Raw genomic sequence first — 18,194 nt, forward strand, 5'->3', positions numbered from 1 at the left:
GCAAACTGGATGAAATGATATGTCTTATTTATAATGCTAAAGAGACTTCACTGACATGTCCAAACGCTGTTTTGGTGGCACTGCATCAAATTTGTTACTAAAATGGCACTATTTAACTTGAAGTACAACCAAAAACATTGTTGTTTTTTTTATTTATGCAGTGGTCAATTGAGATTTTGTGTTATTTTGCTTCCTTAACTTGTATTCCTTCAAACCAGTGCAAAGAAAATACACAATACAAAGCACAACTGTTAATTTCACTACACTTTGTCTATTCGAGTCTGTGGATTTCAATTCCAATATAAAAATTTAGATTATGCAAATTAGCACATATTTAAATAGATAATGCCTCATTTGCATATGTAAACATGACATTTCAGAAAACTTGTAATACAAAAAATGTTTGTCTCTATGTAAGTGAAAAACTGGAAACGTTTTATGGTGATATCTATAACTTAATTTTTTTACCCTATCCACATGTAGTGTTTCGGCTGTGAATAATGCACCTATTGTTTCGATAAATTACAAGAAAATGGGACCCTTATTTCAATGTTATACGGTGGATCCTTATTCAGGAGACACTGAACTTTCTAAAAATGTGGTTTAACAACTTTTCCTCAAAAAATGCCTACAGGGTTACACAATCTTGAAGATTCGGACCTGACTATCACAGACTGAACAGAAAAATGAGCCAGGGGAAATTTCCACTTCAAAGAAGGTGGAGCCTCCGAGTCCGAGCACACATATATTGGACGTGCCTAGGCACCTCTCATCTCTGAGAACAAGCAATGATAGCCGAAAGATGTTTACGTTACCGGCCGGAGCAATCATCCTTTTTACCATTTTCGCAGAGACTATTTCGCTGTTTCGAATTGTTTAGAGTTGCAACAGAAAAGGGCTGTGTTTTCCAAAAGCATCGAGAGAGTTTGCCAACCGCCATAAAACTACAAAAGAAGAAGAAGAAAGCATCGAGAGCTAGTTAACCGTAGAGACTATTGATGGCAATTATACGATCAAATAGGCTTTACGATGCTTTGGGGGAGCGCGGCCCAGGCCGTTTATGACGCACTTTTAAAAGGTAAGATAAGACGTTTAAAGAACACGTTTATATATTATCAACATCTGAATCTAATGAACTTGTGTATTTAAGAATACTTAGTTTATTATTGCTCTCTAAATTAGTACATTTTGGGGATGTTATCAGATTATAAATTGTGCTTTAGATATGTTATTGGATAAAGTAATTAACAAACCACAAACAGCCTATTAATGGTTAAAACCGTTCTATTAATCCAGTTTTATCCATCGTTGTGTAAATAGAGAAACGGCTTCTAAAACGGGTTAAATAGAACACTGAGGCGTGTGATATGAGAATATCCTTTTATTTCTTATAAATAAATGTGCAATAAAGAATAAATGGGTTATTTTTTTATTTTATTTTTTTTTTGGGGGGGGGGGGTGCATTTTTTTTAGAATTTAATTTTATTACATTTATCTCACCTAAATGTTTGCTCACTCGTTGCATTTTTACAATGGGGTCGTTTTATTGTTAAGAGTTTACACAACAAGGCAGCTTGATTTCAATCTTTGAATAAAAAACAAACAAACTGCAAATAGCCTACATACCATAGAATAAAGATACAAATACAGAGAAAAGTTTTTGGGTCTAACACTAGTAGGCTAATACGGTCTTTGGTGTTTTATGCCTGCAAAGGCGCCTTCCAGGCAGCGAGGGGATGGGTAGGTTTTAGGTTGAGGCCCTCTAAGGAGCCATTGGGGGCTTAAAACACCATCGAGCGGCTAATACAGAAATACAGAAACTGCATAAAGTCATGTGTAAAATAACACTGGATACATGCACGCATAGAAAACCTCTCTCTGAGAGCGCGCGAGGCCTGAATAGTTTAAAATCGCTTTAATGTTTAAACTGGTAAGACTTAAAAATACGTCCTAATGATAAACTTTAGTTACGATGCAATGCTGGCCCGTTTGTGCAAATGATCCTGAAAACGCCAGCCTACTATCGACGCCTACCTTGTGCAACACATTTAGAGAGAGAGAGAGAGTCAGTCTGTAATCTATGTGGATTCATTCGTTCATTTACTCATACAATCTACAAGCTAAAATAAATCAATGTTTGCGGGAATTTCCCGTATTATAACGGGAATTAATCAAATGATGCGCAATACCACAATCACGCACCGAAATTCGAGCCCTGAGCTCGATGGTGTTTTAAGCCCACAATGGCTCCTAGAGGCAGCTGAGCTAACCCCTCAACCTTAAACCCATCCCCTCGCTGCCTGGAAGGCGCCAAAGACCGCCCTGATATATACTGTAATACATTTTTCCAGTTTTTGTCTCCTTTATCTTGCTTTCAACACAAGAAACACAAAGGGGAATCGGTGGATCCTGAAGACTCCCTGCACTGACGCTGTAACCTCATATTTGTGGATTTTTCAAGCCTTTTTTTTTTTAACCCTTTGATGCACAACATGGGTCTAAAAAGACCCCTATTCATTTCATGTTATTTCAGTGATTCAGTGAGTGTTTCTTTGCTGAATCTTTAAAATATATGTATTTTATCATTTGTTATTCCAGGTATTCATTAAATATCTTGTTTCTGATTTCCACAAATCATTATGTTTATGTTTCCTTTCTTACTTTATAATCAAACACAGTTTTTGTATTTCTACATTTTACATGGGTCTAAAATTACCCGTATTCATTTCCTATGTTATTTCAGTGATGGCTGAGTGTTTCTTTGCTGAATCGTTAAAAGATATGTTTTTTTTTTTCTTTTTCTTTTTTTTTCTTATTCTAGGTAGCCCTATTCATTAAATATTTTGTTTTTGATTTCCACAAATAATTATGGTAATCTTTCCTTTCTTACTTTATAAACAAACACAGTTTTTTTTTATTTCTACATCAATTTTACATACATGGGTCAAAATTACCCATATAGAAACCTTTGATATTTGGACATTTTTGCAAGTAGGAACATATTTACTGCAGAATACTATTCACCTGCCACACATTTCGCAACTCAACACGGCTGCTTTTGTATATTTGATGCAAGTCTTATTTTATTTTAACCACAGAAAATATTTTATATTTTGTAAAAGATGGACATAATATTTGAATATTAGGCTATGGTTACCTTGACCTTGTAATCATAGTGAGAAATTACTTGTGAGAAAGAGAAACATGTCCAATACTATTAGCTAGCTAGCAGTCATCCAATTACACAATCTTTGTAAATCTTTTTTAAACTTTCAAGTTGTTAGTGGTTTCCTGCTAGTCATTGCCTTTTTTTTTTTAGTTTACATTTTAAGTGTGAGCAGCTCTCTTCAGTTAAGGACACTTTTCTCTACTCCTCTAAGTAGGCTAACAGAGAAATATAATTTGTCACACACAAAAAAAACAAACATTAAAGTCCCATGACTTTATATCACTTTTTTCTTTTAACATTGTAAATGTTCACATACTGTCCATTTATGCTAATTTTGGCCTTCAAAAGCGTAATTTCTTTTTACATACACAAATAGAAGAGACACACTGAAACTGTAAAGAAACTAATATTAATATATATCTTAGCTGTCTGAGTGAAACCTACATTTTTATTTTTTGGCATAAATCACAAGTTTTGGACATATAAGGTTTCTGTCCAATAATGACAATATATAATAACTATATACTTGATAAACTGTTTGATGTGCATTTGACAAATGTGTTGTCTAAATGACTGCTAAAATTATTAATTTGACAAAATGTTGTCTTTATTCTTTTGTTTTATTATGCTTGATAAGTAAATTTGATATAGTAACACAAAACCTAGAAAAAAATAAAATAATATTTTTTGGTAATTGAAAACAAGAAATTTTTTATATTTATAAATCATGGAATTTATAGATCATGGAATATTAAATGCTTAAATAAATTGATCTAAAAAAAAAAAAAGAAAAAAAAAAAGAAAGAAGTCCAACCATGCATGAAATAGGAAATGAATACATTGTGCATTAGAAGGGGTTTCCATAGCTTGCGCATCAAAGCGTTAATAAACCTTTTATAAACATTAAACTTCTCAGTGTTGGTCTTTGTGAAAAAGTGCAGATATATCGAAGTGTGGTTTAGCAATCAATGTTTAGTTATATTTAGGTTGCTGCTGCTGACTTGAGCCACGGCCATTTTCTCCCCTGTTCACACTGCTTTCTCTGAGCAACTGGATCCTCCTCATGCAGGACTGCAAACCATAGAGGAAACCACAAGAACAACATGGCGGAAAGAACAGACAAAAATGCTTGACGCAGTTTGTTCCAAATGTATAAATCCATTGTTCTAAATCAGTGCAAATCTCTCTCTTTCTCATATATATATTTATAAAATGTGTCTGTGTAAACAGATGTTTGTTTTAGATTTGTATGTATACATACAAATCTAAAACAAAACATCTGTTTACACAGACACATTATGCTGCTGAAAAAAAAAATATTCGTATAGTAGGCTATACGTGCATGGGATGCATACGAATAAATACATTTCACTTGTATGCAATGGATTTAAGACAATCACCGGTCACCTGCAGGTCTCCTGTCTTTGTAAAACCATAGTGGACATGATTAAGTTTAAAAACATAAAATACTTTTATCTGCCAGTCTAACAGTCTTTAACCAAAGTAACGTTAGCCTGACATATGTTAACAAGGCATCTTTTAAAAAATAACATTGCTGTAACTACAAAAAATTAAAAAAAATAAAAATTTGTATACCCCTAAGCGAAGAACGAAAAACAACTTCGCAGTGACGAGCCGCCCACTGCTGTCGTCATCACTCACTCAATGGTCTTTTTCTTTTCCTTTCTACAACGGTCGATTCTCATTGGACTGAACGAGATGACGCACCCCAGTTTGTGGTGACAATATTCCATGGGCTGGACGAAGGTTGTAAGTAACAAGGGTTTTACCAGTGAGTGAACCGGGTCGATAACTAGCCTACAGCTTTAGTGTCGAAGGCAGCCATTACACTAAAATGTTTTGTAAGCGTTTTCTCTTCGGAAACCAACAATATCACAAGTAAGTAAATTATTTTACCACAGTAATCTGTTTAACATAACAAACGCAGTAGATATTTAGATAATAAAAATATGACTTTTAAAAATCTAAGTGTGAATATGTACACGTTGACGCAGACGAATATATTAAGGCATGGTTGAAATTTGGCTTCTTTAAAAATCTTCTTAAAATGTTTAAAATCTTAACAGGCTTATAAGATCGGGCTCGCCTTTGTTGGCCATTTCAGAAAAGCAGCCATTAATAGTGAGTTTCACTTCGTTGACCAGTCAGCTCAAGATATTAGCTCTCAGCAACAAGTATGCGGCTAAATCTCCAGATTCTCAAAACTTATATTCATTTTATCATACTTAAAAGTTTTGTGTGCGTTTTTTTTATTTATTGATATTGATATTGAATATAATCAACTAATTATAGAGCAGAAATAACCTTTCAGTCAATAAGTAGAGGCTACAATCACTTTTTGGCAGGTAAAATACTGCATTATAATGGTTGTATTGGCCATCTAAAGGTATTTTAAGAGGTAAAAAGTACTAGTTGAGTTATAATCTGTCAGATATAACCCTCATGAAATATAATCAACTAATTTCAGGGCAGAAATAACCTTTCAGTCAATAAGTAGAGGCTACAATCACTTTTTTGGCAGGTAAAATACTGCATTATAATGGTTGTATTGGCCATCTAAAGGTATTTTAAGAGGTAAAAAGTACTAGTTGAGTTATAATCTGTCAAATATAATTCTTCTGAAGGAAATCAACTAATTTCAGGGCAGAAATAACCTTTCAATCAATAAGTAGATGCTTCAATCACTTTTAGGCTTCAATCACTATTACCACGGACATGAGCGAATGTTTATTTGCACGTTATGTCTGTTTGATCCACATAAAAGCAGCTGTAGTCGTAAAGAGACTGGGCGATACAGCTTTAAGGGCTTTAACACGCTGCGCGCGCTCCCGCGGACGGCAATCAATTTTCGGCACGACACCCATTGTGCGGATTTTCGAAACAGTGAATCATTTTGCGAATCAATTGGTTCAATTCTTTCAAAGCTTCGTTTCTCCTATCACTACCGGAAGGAGTGTGCGCAGGGCCACAGGAACGCGCGTGCGCAGATTCACATCCAGATCCTAGTAAACAAGTACGCTTGCGTGTGCTGCCCCCTATTTTTTTTAACGCGCGAGGCGCTATTTCTTCATAACATAAAACTAAACTTTAAATAAGGATTTATCTTATTCAGTGGAATTCCACAAATTATATGTGTAGGGCAGTATCACAGTATGCTGCAAATCTCGTAAAGAGAAGAAAAGCGATTCAATGTTACCGGTCAAGATAAGCTAACGCATCTAAGTTTGCTAACGTTAGCATGAGCAGATTGAGTCTTTTTTTCCCCCATATATTTTTAAGCTTATCCTGGTGCTTTTTCTGAAGATAAATACTATTTTCACGATGCTTTTGGTACTTTTATCGGGTATGTGGACTGTTGATTTAATGGGTTGATGAAAAAAACTACTGTCAGATTATTCCTCATGTTTCTAATACACTGGTTCTGATGTACAGTTCTGGTTGTTGCTGGGTCGAAGATCGAAGCGATCGATGGACAGAATGTTACAATATCCTTCCACATCGATGAAGTGGAGAAAGCAGATCAAGTGAAGATTATTTTTAAAGAAGACAAGAAGGAAGCTGTTCTTTTTGCGCAGAAGCCTTGGGTCTATGATGATCCTCCCAGACCTGGAGTTTCACTGATAGTTGGAAAAGGATGTTTATCTCTAACCATTCAAGATGTGAACATCTCCAGATCAGGACTCTATAAAGCAGAAGCCTACACTGGAAAGAAAGTGTCTAAGGTGAATGCCACGCTTGTTGTCAACAGTGAGTATATTACTATAATATGTTTAACTATAGGGGGTAAATCTCTGCGTGGCAGGGGGAGCTGCTACTCGACCCGTCACCGTGAAATGCGCCTGCCTCGGGACCTTACTCAATCTATAAGGTGTTTTTAAACAAAATGCAGCGCGTATCTCCTGTAGCCAGCGGGCAAGAACGGTACGCACAATAGGTCAATATTCACCATTAACCAAACGCTTTTCACCTGCCTTACAGCTACTACCAGGCACTCCGACTGATGCATATGATCAAATAGACAGTTAGACATGCTTATACTTATTTACTTATACTTTTATTTAGCCTATCCATTTGCCACCTTACTTGACCTTACTTTACTTTTCCGCCGTTTTAATCCGGAGCGCGTGTCTTGACACCTGCCTCAAGATCTCTCACTTTTTAAATCTACCAGATCTCAATTTAATGCACATGTGCAAACAGACAGTGCAATCCTGCTCTTATTTGCCATCTTATATGACATTTTATTCGCTCTTTTTGTTCATAATGGAGCGCGCGTGTCAGCTCCAAGCGTCTCCTGTCTCAAGACCTCTCACTGTTTACATGTAGCCTACCAGAGACACTCCGATTGATGGACATGTGCAAACAGACAGTGCAATCCTATTATTATTTATCTATTTGTCATCTTATCTTATATTTTATTTGCTCTTTTTGTCTATAATGGAGCGCGCGTCACGCCTGCCTCAAGATCTCTCACTGTTTAAATCCACCAGACACTGATTGATGCATGTGATGCTAACAGACAGTAAAGTACTGCCCCATCTTATCTTATATTTTATTCGCTCTTTTTGTTCAAAGATTTTACCTCTACAAAGGATCATGATTGTGCTCTTGAAGTTTTTGAAATTAAGCTGATGTTACACCTACTCTAGCTGGAATGAATTGCAACATTGCAAAGCATTTTATCTGGTCTAAATGTTTTTATAAATCACACAACATCACTTAAAACTGCAGAGACTGAATCCAAATAAACAAGCTTTTTGCAAAAGCCTCAGTTGAAAACGATTATAAGTGATATGATTTAGATGATGTAAAGAATCAGATGTCACATCATTAGATCAGCATTAACTCCTCATGATTTATTTAACACAGACTTCAGAGACACAGCAAAAGCTTGTCTGATAATTTGGCCTGTGGCAACAGTTGCTAAAGTAGGATTGATCATTAATGTTTTAAGGTGGTTCTTGGGTAAAGGTAATTTGATTTGAGTGTATATTCCTCTTAATTAATTCTGCTCCTGTTGTCTCTTACAGGAGCTCCAGTTTCCTCCACTACATCTCCTCCACACTCCTCCTCCAGCCCTACACCTCTCAGCTCATCTGACCTACACTGGCATTATGCTTTAATTCCAGTCTTCATCTTCATCTTCATCATCATCATCTTGTGCGTTTGCTTCTGGAAACACGGGAGGGCAAGTATTCCTTAAATTTAAGCTTTTAGTGATGGATGGGAGCAGCACTGTGGTTCTAATGATGTGTTAAGCGGATAAGATGTTGATATTAAAGTTATTATAAAGTGATTCCTATGGTTTGGATTGAAGAAACATAAAGAGACAAAGCAACATTCGTTGTCTTCTGAAAACCTCGTCCTCTGGGGAGAAAACAACCTAACCGTCTCCATTGACTTTGTATTACGTGAAGCTTCCTCCTCGTCATTTCTGACTTACTACAAAAAACAAAACAATGTCTAAAAGCTGCTGTTTATATAAGCTCTCGACCCCAAAAAACAAGTGTTTAAGGACACAAAGGGATACAGGCAATTGAGACAGAGCGCAACGTGTCCTATTACTGGAGAGGAACGTAATCGGCAACAGGACTGCTTATCTTACAGAAATATACTATAAAAAACAAACGTAGGTGGACAAAAAACACAACTTCCTTGATGTGAAAGTACAGATATACTGGTCAGATATTACACCGGTACAAGTAAAAGTTGTAAAGACTCAAGTACGTTTTTAAGAGTACTTAAGTATCAAAAGTAAAAAGTAAATGCATTGTTTTATTATTGTTGTATGTAATACTTACAGTATCTTATTCCTCTGAAGCAACCTAGTGAATAAACCTACCAGTTACTATCTGTGGAGTTAAGAGCTTTCAGAATGTTATAAAACCAGAAATTGTAGAAATTAAACGACTGAATTGACAAAAAAAAAGACACAATCATCTTAATTTTTTTTAAATTTAACACTCATATCATCCCAACAAAAGAAGTGCACATATATGTGTATCCAGTCATGCACATTTGAATCAAGTGCTCCACAACCACAGCTGTACAACTGCCCAACAGCAATACACTGCTTTAACACACAGCAATACACTGCTTTAACACACAGCAATACACTGCTTTAACACACAGCAATACACTGCTTTAACACACAGCAATACACTGCTTTAACACACAGCAGAACAGAAAGAGCTGTTTGCCATGGATGCACACACTGTGGCGATGATCTGTCTTCGTCCATTTTGCCTCCAGTTGATTAGTGTTCAAAGAGAATGATGGGAAATCTCTGAACTTCACGACACGTGACCTTACAAGAGTGATCACTGATAGGCTGTCTGTCACCTGCAGAACACCAATCACGTTTTAGAGAGAGAGAAAAAAAAATCATCCCCTGACTGACATTACTTTCTACTCGAGGACCTTGACAGAAATACAGAGGAGTAAAACGTACGATATTTGTCTTTCAAATGTAGTGAAGTTAAAGTAAAAAGTGATACTATAATACTGAAGTAAAGTACAGAATCAGATACTCAAAAAGTGTACTCAAGTAAAGCCACGTCATGTTCTGTGGACGCGTGCGGCCGTGCACATTTTAGTTGCCTTTAAATTAGCAGTTTAAAAACCCCACGGGTGATACCGGTGCCGTCACACGTCGATTAACAGGTGGGAAAATATCATTTGAATTGTAAGGGGTGTTTTAAACTTTTTCTAATCCAATCGCGGATGGAAACCCGAAACTGGAAAGGACTGCGCATGTGCAATGATGTAGAAATGGTGTAATGAACGAGCTGTTGTTGTTAAATATAGTGTAATAAATGAGTGTCCTGTCATCCTAAAATTCTCCTACCCGTCGTTTGTGAAGTGGAGCAGGACGATGTCCCACCAGTGCTTGTTTCAGACTCTCATCCACAGATGCTTTGTGTTAGGAGCGGGAAGAGGCGCTTATACTGCGTGATGAACATAAGCAGCACAACACAACGGTTCATGTGCTCGTCTCCTAATCAGGACCTGAAATAAATACTGATTAATTCTGCTCTTTAAAACCAGGAAAAGAGGCAAATTTTAGGAAAATGGTTAGTATATGCGCCAACAGCGGGAAACTGTATATTCGTGCAGTGTGTGCAATTTGAAGCTCGAATCACTTTATTTAGCATCCATGTAAACGCTATTGGATTAATCTATTGGGATAAATTAATTCTGATTGAAACAAAAGGTGTCCCTGTAAACGAAGCTATTGTCACCAAAAACAGGCCCTTTACTGGTCACCATTAAGTTACTGTTCGTCAACGTATTCAGTGAAAAGTTAATCCTTAATTGAAAATCAAGTAGGCCTATATTCATGTGTGAAGCCAGTGGATTAGACAGAATGATTTATAACCAGTTTAAATAATTACAAATTAGGAATGTTAATTTGGTAAATGATTTGCTTGTTTTTGAATATTTCAAATAATGTCAAAGAATGTGGTTTAAATGTATAAATTAAGCTTTGATTTTGATTTTTGGTTTACATGTCGTCTTGTAATTGTGTTGTTCACTAAGCCCAGTTTTCTGTTGTTTTCTTTACAGATCCCGTGTTTTAAAAGAAAGAATTGGGATCCAGATCCAGTGACTGTGTGTCCGTCACCATGAACAGTTGTGGAGAAAACACTGAATCTCTTCTCAGGGAGACCGGAGTGTCTTAAAACACTAAATAACATTACAGGCACTTTAGCCAAGCCAGTCCAAATCAGATTTTGTGCATATCTGATCATATTCGGTAAATGTGAACTGCAAAAAAAATGTTCCATACTGCACCTTTAAACATTAGCCTCAGGTCTCACAGAACAGGCTTAAACTAGTCCCAGACTCAAATACATGCTTCAGCTGTTTTACCTGAAAGCAACTCACATTTCTAAAAACATGTCAGTGTTTTTAGAAATGCACCATTGTCCAGCACCATGGCTATAGATGTAAGACAACATCTGTGTTGAAAACCCCTCGATGAGGCTGGTGTTGTTTTTTGGTCATAGACACTAATGCAGGTATTCCAGAAAATAAAAAAAGACAATCATTTAGATCAGATTCCAATCACAAATAATCTGATTTGGATCGAGTGTGAATGTAGTCTTAGATGCCAATGAACTGCCAAACTATCAGATGCAGTTATTATTTCAGTGTGGTGCTCGTGCTGAAAGTACACAGCTGAAATCTGAGCACAAATGCCGCCTCACATGCATCCGATCGCAAATTCAACTACACACACAATTATGTCAAAATGCACATTGTGTGGACTGGGGAGCATTAAATGTACACTGTAAAAATAAAAGGTGCCTGGAAGAACCTTTTGGGGTTCTTCACTTCGCCACACCGGCGGAACCGTCTGTAGATCCTCTAGGCACCCTTTAAAAAGGGCCGGTTCTCTGAGGAACCACACAGGTTTCTTGAGGAACTCTTATATTAGGCACTGTGTGGAACCACTTTGGGTGCCTCCAGGAACCAAATTTCATTTTTTTAAATATTTAATTTCACGTTGTTACTATGGTTACCTTTGACTTCTATTATAATAAACAAATTGAACCAAATACAAAATAAGAATTGTTTATTACATATTTGATATTCATTTTTATACATACACTTCCATGCACATGGGGAAAAAAAGCTAACTATAGATTAATATCAATGAATACACAATAAAATAGTATAATACATAAGCAACATGAACAATCAACCATGTATATACAATAGGCTATACAAGAAAAGACATCTCAACAAAATGCATGGAAACACATATGTTCCACGAAATAAATCAATGTAAAAAAAAATTACATTTTGACTAATTAAAATTAAACTAACTGACTTTACTTGACTTTAAAACATTTGTGTTTCAGTCCGATGGTAAGTCCAAAAGCTCTATCAGATGCCAAAAACAAACAAACAGTGCTAATATGCACTCATTGTGCTGTAATATTCCTGAAAATTATGATCCTAACCTTTATCTCTATACCGAAATCTCAGATGTTTAGTTATTCAGCTATTTTGAATCATAAAATGTTGAAGTCTGGGATGCCGTTAGACTGGAGACTGTATTGTACACTATGGCTTTTGAAAAGCTTAAATGTGTGACTTAAATCAACAGTGTTCATAAATGGTTGTTGAGTATTCTCATCTGTTGTTCTGTGAATGTTCACTGGTGAATTCCAGTCATTTCAATAAGAATCCACACGATCAGCAATTTCATTTGTGGTCAAAAATGTCACTATGGGACCAAGTTGGTGTGAGGTACTTGAAGAGTTAGAAAAGTGAAAAGGTACAGCAGATTCGTTTTCCGTTTGTTTTTCCTCTTTTCTGGTGGATGGTCCAGGCACTTCAGTGATTTTCAGGTTTACAGGAGGATTTTTATTCTTGTTCAAACTTGTATTTCAGCTTACCACGATCCCTGCAAAGTACAAAATGTACTGTTAGTAAGGTTATTAAAGTGATAGTTGTGAAATTTAAATATTTTCCTCAGCCTTGTGACGTTCCAAACCTGTTTGACTTTCTGTCTGTGGAACCCAAAAGCAGATCTCAGGCATAATGCAACCCCTGTCACCGTTCGCTTTCACTGCATGAAACACAAGCATAAAAACATTGTGTAAATCATTCATGAAACGTACTCGGTTACTAACGTAACCTCGGTTCTCTCTAGTAGAGGGAACGAGTACTGCGTAAGATATCTTACGCTAGGGGAAAATCCTTTTTCCCCTAGCGGGACAGATGCGCCGCAGCGGAAAGAGTTCGCTGCACGCTGAATGTCTACCGCGCGCTGTGGTGATAGTCGCGCTATCATGGACAGCGAGTCCAGCTCTGTGCCCAGGAAAGATATCGTCTGACTGGGGGACAGAGAACTCGAGGTGATCGAGTAAAATGGTCGTGTGCTCTATGAGCACTGAGCGAGATTGCGCTAGAATCAGCCAATCGTCCAAATAGTTCAGTACTCGCACTCATTCTGAGGGGTGCGAGCGCCGCATCCATGCACTTCGTAAATGTACGGGGTGCCAGGGATAAACCGAACGGCAGGACTGTGTACTGGTATGCCTGGCCCTCGAAGGCTAATCTCAAAATCGCCTGTGACGTGACGCTATCTGTATTTGAAAATACGCGTCTTTCAGATCTATTGACACGAACCAATCTCTTCGGCGAATCTGCGCGAGGATTTTTCTGGTCGTGAGCATCCTGAACTGTCGCTTCACAAGCACTCTGTTCAGTTACCTTAGATCTAGTATGGGTCTGAGACCCCCGTCTTTTTTCGGTACCAGGAAGTATCTGCTGTATAGCCCTCCTTCGCTCTGAACTTGAGAGAGAGGCTCTATGGCCCCTTTGCTCAATAGTTTCGCCACTTCGGCTCGAAGTAAATGTGCTACTTCTGTTTTTACCGTGGTCTCGACGCGCGCCGTATAGTGGCGAGGGCGTCGGCGAAACTGCAGCGAATAGCCTCTTTTATAATGTTTAGCACCCACTTCGAAACCCCAGGCAGCTTTGCCCATGCATCCGCATGAATAGCTAGGGGTTGAATACGAAGCGTGCTCCGTTCGCTCTGTGATGGAGAGGCTTCAGTGTGCTGTAACACAAGCGTCGCGCTCGTGACATTTGAGGCAGGGGCGCGCTGATAACAGCGAGCAGATTGCCCGCGCTCAACTCCTCTGCGGCGGTCAACCGAGAGGGGGAGGGCTGGGCGAGTCCCGTAGGAACTGTCATGTCTGTGTGTGGATGTGGGCGGGGGATAGCGGGCACATTTACCACACCGAAAGCAAGCATTGTCTGCTTGAGTGAAGCGAATGCACGTTGGTTTCGTTTTTACAGAAACCGTGAGACATGCATAACGTAGTGTTTGTGGGCACTGGGCACATTTACCACGTTTGATGCGCAATCAATCTGAGTCGATTTTATGTGCGCAAGCCCTGTGTGACGGGCTGTGCTTGTGTGTAGAGATCGGCACTGGGCAGTGGGCATTTTTTCTACACATAAAACACCATCGGCCGTGGCCGGGACACCAGAAAATTCACTCTTATGGGATTTATCTGGGTAGCCGTAAAAGCGGCGTTTGTGTGCAGGCAAGCGTGCTGCGTCGCCGACTTGTTCACTGCAGAATACACTGGAACAGTCACATTTGCTGGAACTGAACGAGCGAGAAGTTGCCAGAAACAGAGAGCGTCAACATGCTGGCGTTTATTTGCAGGCCTGCGTGCATTACAACAGGCTCGTTCACTGCAATATTGACATTTCCAGTCGCCTGAATTTCAGAGGGGAATGAGAAATGTATGAGAAATGGAGGTCGGTCCGTCCGCAGCGGGACCAGAAAACCTCTCTTTTCTCCTTACGCCAGTGATGCACAGAAAACCATAGAAACGGTGTTTGGGTGCAGGCGAGCGGGCCACAGGGTCTGCCACTGGGCCACAGGGGGAGACACATGGTCATTCAGTTAGCGCGAGTATTATCCGAGAGCGTCAACGTGCTGGCGTTTGTTTGCAGGCATGCGTGTATTACAACAGGCTTGCTCACTGCAATATAGACATTTCCAGTCGCCCGAACTTCAGAGGGGAATGAGAAATGTGTGAGGAATGGAGGTCAGTCCGTCCGCAGCGGGACTCTCTTTCCTCCTTACGCCAGTGACACACGGAAACCATAGAAACGGTGTTTGGGTGCAGGCGAGCGGGTTGTACAACACGCTCGTTGGCTGCAAAATGCACGTCTGCAGTCGCCTTCAGGGAACTGACAGAGCGAAGCATTGGCGGCATAATTTTATCTGCCGCTAGACCGGGATTCGAACACCGGTCTCTCGTGCGAAAAACCCACGATTCCGCCACTGAGCCACAGGGGGGGAACACAAAGGCTTTAGATGCACGAGCATATATGAACGGGGCGCAGAGGCAGGGTAGCTTTCTTATAACGTAAAGAAAAACTAACCCCGACTGTCCGCTTCCAGCCTCCCTTGTGAACGGCGCAGTTTGCGCGGCTCGAACAGAGGGAGAGAGAAAGCTAGCCCCGTGACCGTCCGCTCCTGACATCCCCTGTGAGCGGCGCGGTTTGCGCGGCTCGAACAGAGGGAAACATGTATCGTCCCCCAAGCAGGCAAGGCAAGCGGGCGAACCGGCGAGCTTTGCGGGTTGGGGGGGGGGAGCAGTCTCGGAGAAGGCTGCCAGGTGAGTCCTAAGAGTCACCATAGGCAGTAGCTAATTCGCAGTGAGGGCAGTCGCCGTCAGTGAGCGCGAGAGCTGCGTGATCCTCAGGAAAGGGGCGTCTTGAAAAAGACGCCCGGCTCTTTTAGTGCAATGAGAGTGTGTGTCGCGGCGGCGAGCACACACACATACATAAACACAATAGCAAAGAAAGGATATAACGCCGGATAGCGCAGCAGGAAGGCAAGGAAGGCGGCGCGGCCAGCGACTTCAGTGACTCGTCCCGCTGAAGGTGCTCTCTCTCAGACGGCACGGCTTCTCTCCAGCTCCAGCGATGCGTGTGCTTCGCTTGAAGGATGAAAAATCAGATAATAGCTTCCTGCGAGCGGTATTTATAGGCCTAGACCACGCCCGTTTCGGCGGGACGTCAGGCCTCGCTCGATAGGCTGCTGCAGTTGCCGCAGAACAGCCAATAGGCGCGCGAGCTGCCTCGCCTATGTCTGTATGCTGCCGCAACGCGTTTTGCATTATTACAAAATTAAGGATAATTTTTGGCTTCAATATCTCGCGGAAAAAGGATTTTCCCCTAGCGTAAGATATCTTACGCAGTACGAGAGACCTCTCGTAAGAGAACCATTCTTATACACTTGTCTAGTTCAATTCAATGCAACAATTTATGTAAAAATGGTTAAGCTCCAAAAATATCCCAGAAAAGATCCTAAAAATAATCAATGAGTTCTTCTGAAGCCATATAATAGCTTTTTCCTTTTTTTTTTTGGTCGAAAAAGACTAAACTTGAAGTTATAATTAAGAGTTAAAATGTCTTATATTCAAATGCAAATGATAAAGCATAGCATAGCATTATTTGTGAACCAAACCTGTGATAATATTTTTCTGAGTAACATGAATGAGATTTGAGAGCATGAGGGAAGATTTTCAGAGAATAACTGATTAAAAACACAAGTACACAGTCAAACAATACAATTTCACACAGAGAAAGTTCATAGTAATAAAGTACTTGCATGTGGTGCTGTCACGATATGCATGAAAGCAAAGACGGTAGTCGGATCTAAATGCAGCAATTGAATTTAATTAACAAAGACTTGGCAAGACTCAGAACTGGAACAGGGATTACTCATGGAAGATACATACATTCCTACATACAATAACTGACCCCGAACAAGAGAACACACAGGGTTTAAATACACAGCGGGATGAGGGAACGAGACACAGCTGGGGCAAATGAGCACAATAATCAGGACCATACAAACTGAGAAGACAACACACCTGAAACAAGGGAACTAATTAACATGACTAGCAGACTAGGACTAACTGAATACAATGAACAGGAACAAGAAACTGAATGTAAAAACCAAAGACAGAGAAAACACAAACCAGAAACATGACAACATAACACACCGTTACAGGTGCAGGTAACTTACTGTAATTCAATGTTGCCACTGAAATGTTCAGATTATTTTAGAAATGTAATGGTTGTTTTGGGGAAACAAAAGAACAAAGCTGATTATTCACAACATAATATTTATTGACCAGTAAATGGCTTTAAAATGGTATGTAAGAGAATGAGGGAACATGTAGTAAGTAAAGTTAGGCTAAACAAAAACAGACCAAACTATATTAACCTGCTTTTGTTATTCATAACAAACGCCGGTAACACTTTAGAATACTGTTCCTTCATTAATGAATAACTACACAGGAACAAATGAGTAATGCATTAGTAACACTCTAGTAACTACTATTAACTAACAAGAAACTCTGATTAACGAATGAGTAAGTAATAGCGCTCAGTCGGATGTGGTAGTTCACTATTAGCTAATCAATAACTACTATTTTTCATACCTCACTGAAGACTATAAGAACTACTATATACAGGTTAATAAATATTTATAATGCACAATGTTTAATATAAGGCAATGGTAGCCCATTAGTAATGAATCAAGTGTTACTACATCCTTCTAAAGGAACTACTAATAATTTGGGTCAGTATTCTAAAGTGAAAAACATGATAACTACCTAATATTGACTGAAGTCATTGTAAGCTTTAAAGGCTTTTGTAAGGTTTTGGATAGTAATGAATCAAGTGTTACTACATCTTTCTAAAGGAACTACTTGTCAAGTCCTACTCTTGTTCAATTTCCAAAGGACACAAGGACAACTCAAATTTCCGACTCAATCACTTTTATTTTTCTTTTGGCTTTGTCAGTTGATTGATCTGTTCAGTAAATTAGGTTGTAAACCTTTAAAGACAGATCAAAAGTTACCATTTTTGATTAAACATTTCAGTTAAACATTTTAAATACATTTTATGATTGATTACCCACTTAAGCCTTTTACATTGAATAAAGAACCCATTTAACAAAAATGCAATGAAGTCAATGCTACAATGTGTTCCTTAACCAATCTACACAGCAGTTAAACAGTTCAAACATATTAAGCAACATTTCAAACACCATGAAAGTAAATAAAACATTTCACCAACCATTGGCGTCTTTGGACTGAACCTACGAGTGAGTGAACACGCATAGGTTTAATACCTATGATCACGCGCGTGAACTCGGCAATCGACTACTTTGGACTTCAACCGAAAAACAGGATGTAAACAAAGGTATTTGCGCTGGCTTAAATAACATCATTTTTATACATATCTTTCACATCTACTGAAGTCAGACTCACTCGTGTTCACTCAGAAGGAATCACTCACATTTTCTGTGCACTTGTAATGACACATCAAGGATGTTAAGAGGCTAAAAGCAGGTTTAGTACTTGCCCCATTGAAGTCAACAGGGTGCAAATTTTAAAAATAGAATAACTCGGTGTAGGCAACACCGATTTTTGTCGTTGTTCTCTGT

The 18,194-nt window shown here is 38.9% G+C and overlaps 1 protein-coding gene and 1 long non-coding RNA gene across 5 annotated transcripts in view; both read left to right on the top strand.

The window, feature by feature from the left end:
• Nucleotides 1–774: 774 nt before the first annotated feature.
• On the top strand, nt 775–2,860 carry LOC307146189. Its single transcript, XR_013819066.1, has 3 exons — nt 775–1,656; nt 1,968–2,598; nt 2,826–2,860. It is a non-coding gene; the product is annotated as an uncharacterized lncRNA (long non-coding RNA).
• Nucleotides 2,861–4,939: 2,079 nt separating this feature from the next.
• LOC307146181 (uncharacterized protein) overlaps nt 4,940–18,194 on the top strand; it is a 154,208-nt gene continuing 140,953 nt past the window's right edge. For 2 of the 4 annotated variants that reach the window (XR_013819058.1, XR_013819059.1), the window contains exons 1-2: nt 4,940–5,068; nt 6,623–6,937. The gene's annotated coding sequence lies outside the window, so the exon portion shown is untranslated. Of the gene's footprint in view, nt 5,069–6,622; nt 6,938–8,220; nt 8,379–10,756; nt 12,334–18,194 lie in introns of those variants that run through there. The other 2 variants (XR_013819060.1, XR_013819061.1) reach the window with 2 other exon arrangements.

This window comes from Squalius cephalus (assembly GCF_949319135.1).
Source record: "Squalius cephalus genome assembly, chromosome: 18".
NCBI lineage: Eukaryota > Metazoa > Chordata > Actinopteri > Cypriniformes > Leuciscidae > Squalius > Squalius cephalus.